The following is an 8,624-nucleotide window of genomic DNA, read 5'->3' on the forward strand; positions in this document are numbered from 1 at the left end:
GAAGAAGAAAAATATAACCAAATGAAATCATGGGCAGTATTTGAAATTTGGGCCATGGGAAGAAATGACAATGTATGAAAAAGAGGAATATGCATTAAGTGAAAAGTGTGATATTATGCAGTATGCAAAAGGAATGGGTATAAAAAACAGGATGGAAGAGAAGGTGGGAGGTTAGATTGTAAGAGAAATGTATAAGAAATTTGAAGTTTGAAATCAATTGGTTAAAGTTATGAAAATCTAATAATAATAAAAAACCAATACCAAACAAAACTATTGAAGGTCCCTGCCTGATGTCAACAGACAGGGAGTTCCCAAGTGTATGTGCTGGCATTCTAAAAGATCACTTTCTTACGACTGCAGAATTAATATTATGGGGCACCTGTAGCAGTGCCAGGCCTGCAAGTTGAGTGGGCCCAATTAAACCATGCAAGCCAATACTTTTTCATAGAAACCATTCACACATTCAGATGCAAAGCAGCGATGAGGCAACGGCACAATGTCAAGCAATGTACACGCATGGATAGATCAGCCTTACTTGTGTCTAAATTAACACACTTCATCAGATTTACAGTCTCGGGATAGCTTCTGGGCAAATAAACATAATTCAAACAGCAACCAAAGCAGCCCTAATTCCATGTCTACTACAAAACAAAGACAAAAAAATACGTTGGAAACAAGCAGAATGTTACACCAAATCAGCTTGGTTTGGTCTTATGAATGAAGCGCAAATGAATAAAGATCTGAAACAGTCTTTAGTTAAAACTCATCTAGGTCAATGGGTACATTTTCTCTCTCCAAATTAGAAATCTCTTTCAAAAAATGGAAAATGCTGCATGAGTATTTGGCTCATAGCAGAGAGGAAACTGAAACCTGTGGCAATGGGCACGAAGCAGGGGGAAGGCAAGAAGTAGCAGCAGAATTAATAGAGAAATATGCTGAAAGCATATCCCAATAATTCTTATGAACAACCTGCTAAGTTGGGCCAGTATCATTATCTCAATATTACAAGTAGAGTGGTGGGCCAGGAGTGACTTGCATTATGTCTTCCTAATGAGCTTATAGCCCAGGTTATTTTTGAATCAGGGAGTTCAGTCTGATGTGCTGTGGTCCTAAGCATCTTTACATAAAAGAAAGTCCAGCTGAGATCAATGGCACTTGCACCCCAGTATGCTTAGGACTGGAATTTCACAGCTCCCAATGGGGCTTCACTTCCAAATAAAATACGTAGTCCACCACTTCAGCAACAGAAAAAAATAGATCAAGGGCAATGGAAAAAGAAGAATGATTTGGCAAGTTATATGTTGCATATAGCTCCTAATCAAATCTGCTTTTTTAAATCCTGGTCCTTGTGATCTGTCAAATCAACAAAGAATTGCAGGGAAAATGCACAGAAAACCAGGTTACATATTTGAAGCCATAAGACTAAAATCCAAGATTTGTTATCCCTCTTCCAAGTTTTAAGCTTGGCCAGCTCTTTGAATGAGCATATGCATTAAACAATACTAAATGCAGCCTGCAGGCGTAAAAGCTTTGGACATTTTCCTATAAACCACTAAAAGTTGAAACTGTACCAGTATTATTAACGCAATCAGTTTTTGTGCAATAAATGCTCAGGTTTAAGGTTTCATTTGGTTTTTTTAAACTAATTTTTTGTGAGGGGCACTGGTGCCTTTTCTCTAGATAGCACTTCTTTTGCAGAGATATCCCATTTTCCCCATATTACAAACCACAATTTTTTATTTCTGGGGAAATACTGGGGAAATACTGGAAATATTTCTGGGGAAATCTTTGGTTGTGAGAGCTGTATTGAACAAAACTCAATGAGGATGAGTGCATAGTGGAGAAAACCTGTGAAATTCTGACAAACTTCTGCCTCCCGTGTCCAAGCTGTGCTTCAGATGTCTTGTGAAGCCTTATCAGGTTTTCCCAGCCCATAAGTTTAATGTTTTTGAATCTACAAATTCATGTTTATCAGTTTTACATGTTTTTGTATTGTTGTAACTCTCTCTCTCTCTCTCTCTCTCTCTCTGTGTGTGTGTGTGTGTGTGTTATTGCACCACTTAGAAAGTCCTAAAATATTGTAGTTTATAAAGACTTTTAAAAAAATAAAAAACAGATCATCGTAGAATTGGAATGAACAATGAATAATAAATAATCATGAGGGATATAAATAAAATTATTATTATTATTATTATTATTATTATTATTATTATTATTATTCCAGCTACCTGCAGCATTTTGTGCAACATGGGGCTCAAACCCACAACCCTGAGATCTCATGCTCTACTGACTGAGCTATCCCAGCTGGCTATTACATGACTTTTAAAAATGTATTAATTCCTTTATTTCACATATCTGGACACCACTCAATGCAGCTCATGTAGGTAGCCCTGCTAGTATCCCACAGAATTCAATGGAATATGTTTATAATTTTTACATAGCTGACCAATTTTCTTTGACCAGAATATTCATTTGCCAGCATAAACACGGAATGCACCATAAGCCAAAATACGTTTCACAGTCGTTTAATTTCCTAGATGGGAAAACTGAGGAAGAGAAGCTGAGATTTCAGTTGCCTACTCGGGAAATAGGTTTTCAACTCGTGTCTACTCAGAAATAAATTAAATGGGATTTACCTCCCAGCAACAAACATCAGTGTAGAAATGTCCTTTACACTAGGGATGGAGAACTTCTTGTTAAAAGTTTGGAGTTTGCATTTGCAAAGCAGAGGAGTTTGCAATTAAGTGAGAGATTTCGCTCTGGCAAAAGCATAAAAAGGGCGAGTTAAAGGCTTTAGGATATTGGATGAATTATCCTGGAAACCTGAGGAGGTCCCTCTTCAGTAGGAAGTTGACACCTGAGAAGCTCAATGTCTCCATGTTATGGGAAGCCAGTAAAGAGTTTGCCAGCTCAGCATGTCGGGAGAAGAAACTTGCAGCATAACGGTGTGCTGGGATCAGAAAAAGAATTAAAAGACTGTATTAAAAGACTTAAAGGCCTGAACTGCATTGCCTGCTACATGAGTGCAATGTGTTACTTTGTATTTTGTTCTTAGTAACATTTATATGTAATTGGTTTTAGGACTGTTCTGCAGTAAAGCTTTGAAAAGCATTCTTGGGGTGGAAAGCTCATTTATTTCCACACAAGGTCCAGATCAGAAATTCCGCTAAACAGCTCTAACACCTGTGGCTCTGTTAATAATAATAATAATAATAATAATACCCCCACCCATCTGGCTGAGTTTCCCCAGCCACTCTGGACGGCTCCCAACAGAATATTAAAAACACGATAAAACATCAAACATTAAAAACTTCCCTAAACAAGGCTGCCTTCAGATGTCTTCTAAAAGTCAGATAGTTGTTTATTTCCTTGACATATGATGGGAGGGTGTTCCACAGGGCAGGCGCCACTACCGAGAAGGCCCTCTGCCTGGTTCCCTGTAACCTCACTTCTCGTAGTGAGGGAACTGCCAGGTGGCCTTTGGCGCTGGACCTCGGTGTCCAGGCAGAACAATGGGAGTGGAGGCACTCCTTCAGGTATACTGGGTCAAGGCTGTTTAGGGCTTTAAAGGTCAGCACCAACACTTTGAATTGTGTTCGGAAACGTACTCTAGATGCTGCTGTACTACAAATTCCATCATCCCTGTTCACTGGCCATGCTGGCTAAGGCTGAAGAGGAAGTCTTACATCATTTGGCAGGGGGCAGAGATTTCATCCCTGCTATACCCATTATGATTACAGCCTTAAAAACTTTTCTGCATTGTAGTATGTTTCCTCAACATTACAGAACTCAGAGGATGTTTTTTTCTGAATCAGCTTTAATAGAAACCAAGCAAGTGGCAATAGTTCTTAAAAGAACATAAACAAATGACAGTGTTATTGAATATTTTTTAAAAAAACACCATGCCCTATCCACCTGCAGTGCTTTTCTCACGTAGTTTAATAAGGACATTTACCATGTCATTACACATTTTAATTACATTGTTAAATGTCACAATCATACATGCTAATGACATCATTACACCTATTTACACCAATTATGTCATTTGATGCAATTAAAGCAATTCTGACAATAACATACAAATCAATACGGTTCTGTTTTGTATTTTCTGGGTGGACATTAAGAATAACATTTCATGGTTATTAAAAAATATTATACAGATAAAAGTTCCTTCCCCATCAAGAGCAGGCTGGATATTGATAACAAAAGTGCAAACTGGAAGAAAGTCCTTGGGTAGGAAGTGAAGAGTGAAGTAAAATAAAAGGAAAATCAACTCGTTATTATGCAGCTGAGATCTTGCTGTTATCGTTTACACAATGCATTAAACCAAATGGGCAGCAGTGGCAGGAAAAGCCATTCAAGTATATCTGAAACTAACACTGGGTCAAAAGTTCTTCACACAACTTTTTTGTTCCAAGGTGGGACCTGAGAGAGGGTGGGGTAGGTGTTTCACAAACCACCGCACTCTCTCTTTTTTGTCCCCTCTCCCCCTCTTTTTACACAGACGTCTCCAAAGCGAGGGCATGAAGCATTGTCCCTCACTCTGATCTGGCTTCAGGTAGCGCTACATAGAAGAAGAAGAAGAAGGAGAAGAAGAAGAAGAAGAAGAAGAAGAAGAAGAAGAAGAAGAAGAAGAGGAGGAGGAGGAGGAGGAGGAGGAGGAGGAGGAGGAGGAGGAGGAGGAGGAGGAGGAGTTTGGATTTGATATCCCGCTTTATCACTACCCTAAGGAGTCTCAAAGCGGCTAACATTCTCCTTTCCCTTCCTCCCCCACAACAAACACTCTGTGAGGTGGGTGGGGCTGAGAGACTTCGGAGAAGTGTGACTAGCCCAAGGTCACCCAGCAACTGCATGTGGAGGAGCGGAGACGCGAACCCAGTTCCCCAGTTTACGAGACTACCGCTCTTAACCACTACACCACACTGGCTTTCACTAAAAGCTGTCTTCATCATGAAGCCAAGAGTGAGGGCAATGCTTCCAAACCTCACTCCATATCATGGGTGAAGAACCTTAGGTCTGGGGGCCAAATGTGGCCCTCTGAACTCTCCAGCCATGCTTTGAACTCTCTTAGAGTAAAACACAGGGCTATTTTTCTAGAAAAGAGGTGCCGTAACTCACCGGGAACACCTCCCTTGTTCTCTTCTAATGGCAACGGCACCCACCTGAGAGGTGCCAGAACTGAGTTCCGGCGAGTTCCGGCTGAACTCATTTAAAATTGAGTGCAACATGGAACTAAATAAATCAAGAGGCCACAGTTCTATCATGCAACAGGTCCTGCAGTGTAAAAGGGAATGTTAAAAATCAGAAAAGAAGGCCTGGCATAACCTGGCATATACCCAGGGAAACTAACTCAATACAGTGGTACCTTGGGTTAAGTACTTAATTCGTTCCGGAGGTCCGTACTTAACCTGAAAGTGTTTGTAACCTGAAGCACCACTTTAGCTAATGGGGCCTTCTGCTGCTGCTGCGCCACCAGAGCACAATTTCTGTTCTCATCCTGAAGCAAAGTTCTTAACCTGAAGCACTATTTCTGGGTTAGCGGAGTCTGTAACCTGAAGTGTATGTAACCCGAGGTACCACTGTACTCAAAACTAACTCGTATAACTCTGGGGTCAGTGGCAGCAATGGCCCAGCCAAAAATAAGCACGACATATGAAATGTCTGGAATTATTTCACAATACATCTCATTTCTAGGAGTTAGAAAGGATGAGATTTAAAAAAAAAAAACAACCCGCATGATGCATTCATTGCTCCCACATGAGCTAATTCAGCAATTAAACGAGGGAAAGCTCAAGGGAAATGAACTGAAGCATCCAATAAAGCAAGCGAACTACAGCCCTGCATATAAGGAAAGGCTAGCCAAGGCACCACAGAGTAGCCATAAATTCATTTTGCAAAAGGCATGTATTTATACATAAATTTATACATAAATTTCCATGTATTTAATTAACACCGTGGGCTGTTGTCATTCTCTTATGCTGCCTGTTAAAGGGCTACAGAGGATGCTTAAGAGGGTCTGGGATGACCTAGCTAAGGAAAATAAAATGATAAATACTTGAGGCCTTGTAATAAGCTGGCATTTTCAATTGAGAAACAAGGGCGGGGGGGGCGAGGGAGGAATCAGCTGAAGTTCTTTAGGAGTGACTGCCTCTCTTGGAACTCTGTGAGTGACTTGTCAGGTAAAATCAGCAGTAATAAAAAGGCATCTACACTGGTGAACAGCTCTGCCCTCACTAAACATTTCAGAGCAGTCACTGAGTTTACTGTTTAAGGTTTCAGAGGACGAGGGCATGAAGTCAGTCAAACAGGGAAGGAAGGAAGGAAGGAAGGAAGGAAGGAAGGAAGGAAAGAAAGAAAGAAAGAAAGAAAGAAAGAAAGAAAGAAAGAAAGAAAGAAAGAAAGAAAGAGAAAGCTTCAGATGAAATGTTTGCACAACAGCCAGAGAGAAAATAAAAATTCAGACTATAGGCTGAATGTGAGTACTGAGGGCAGAATTCAGCTTCCTGGGAATCTCCGCTTTCATTTAAAAGGGCAAGTTTCCAGTCCTCAAGTTTTGCAGTTGGTGTAGTACGCACATCTGTAAGGGGAATGCTGCATGTGAAGCAATGAACAGTTTTGTAATTCTGAAGGTTATAGCATTGAAAGAGCCACCTGACAAATTTATTTAATGCTCAAAGCACGTAGATGGACAAACAGTATTTGGAAGTACCATGTTCACACCACGTAAACCGAACTAGACGGGGGGGGTTATTGTTTTGTTGTTTTGGTTTAATTATTTACTTGTGTTTTATTTTGTAATTGATGAAGAGTGGTGGGTGTGTGTGTGTGTGTGTGTGTGTGTGTGTGTGTGTTAACAACAACAACAATAACAATAACAATAATATATAGAGCTAAAGCAGTTCCTTTGTGAACCCAAGCTGTGCTGACCAAAATTAAAGCAAGGAGATATGCAGATGAGAATTTACTGGGCTAAACTGTCAAAATGTGGAGATCTAGGCCTGCTTTCTTGGGGTATCCCTCATGTCCTATTTCAGTACAAAAGACATTTCCTGCAAAGTGATGTGTGTATGGGAACAAATCATATCACAATTATGTCTTATAAAGACCCGAAAGATCACAAAATAAGAGCAATTCTCTGCCGCAGCTCTAGAATGGATTGTAGTAATGCATTAGGCTCTCTCCTCTGGAGAGATATATGGTTTAGATCAGAAGGGGGAGGGAATTCAATTTAACTGTATTCATTGTGACTGGCAACCTCTGCACACAAAGGGGGCCTATTGCAGGAGTGGCAGGCCTGGTATCAGTCAAGACAACAGAGGTTTGTTTGTAAGTTTAGGGCTATGGGGGAAGTAGCAGCCCCAACGTAAGACAGAGTGGAGAGGCATTATCAAAACCAATGACGAATCTGTATAAATGTGAATTATTTTAAACCTTGACCCTGCCAGTTCAATCCTATACAGGGCTAACACAGAAATAAGTTCCATTCTTTTCAATAAAGTTTACCCCCACGTTTTGCACTGTCAAGTTGCATTTATTGTCTTATTTGTTTGTTTTATTGTTTACAATGTGCATACCCTCCAACATTTCTCCAATGAAAATAGGGACATCCTATTCAACAACAACAACAACATTATTTATACACCACCCATTAAACATTTTTTAAAACACATCCCTATAAAGGGTTGCCTTCAGATGTTTTCTAAAGGTTGTATAGTTACTTATCTCCTTGGCTTGGGGGTCGCAGAACTCCATACCCGCCAACATTTCTCCAATGAAAATAGAGACGTTCTAAGGAAAAGCGGGACACTCTGGGATCAAATCAGAAACTGGAACAGCTTTTGTAAATTCAGGGCTGTGTCTGGAAAACAGGGACACTTGGAGGGTCTGCAATACGTTGCAGGTGCCACTCTGGGAGTACTCTAAACACTGATAGCATGGTATCGAAATGGAATGTTAAATAATTGGCAACATACAACTTTCTAGTTCCACCCCCAAACTGCCCCAATCCTGAATACAAGAACAACACTCAGAGCATTGGTTCCCAAACCTTGCCTCCCCCCCACCAGTCCACTTGGGGTTCCACTTAATTATTTCTGTGCCTATTGTAATAATTGTAATGCACTAGTCTTCCAGTTCACTTTCCAGATGGACTGCCGGGTTCTCCAGAATGACAGAGCAGCTGCTGAGCTCACCTTTCACACCTGCTGCTCCCCCCATTCTTCAAAGACAACCTGAAAGAAGCTTATGGGCTACTGGTGGTCTGTGGATGAGAATTTGGGAATCCTTACTTAAGAGGCTTGTAGGTCGTGATGCATGCTTGTGCCCTGTGAGTATCCTGAGAGGTTTTCGGGGTGTTGGCGTGATGACATGGATGGACCATTCTGCAAATGGAACCTCAGATACGGCCTGACATTGCTACAGAGCAAACATGATTCTGATATTTTTTTTCTCTCCCTACAATCTCTCTTTTTAAAACAAAAAAAAACCCGCAACATTTTAATCACACTCCACAAACAGATCTATAGCTGCTCACGAAGACTGCAAAAGTTATTAGCAATACTGTCAAATTAAATCATTAAGAAGCATTATCAGCTTCCATGCCACCAAATATTTTGACTTTTAGA

Source organism: Podarcis muralis, chromosome 1, assembly GCF_964188315.1.
Source record: "Podarcis muralis chromosome 1, rPodMur119.hap1.1, whole genome shotgun sequence".
Taxonomy (NCBI): domain Eukaryota; kingdom Metazoa; phylum Chordata; class Lepidosauria; order Squamata; family Lacertidae; genus Podarcis; species Podarcis muralis.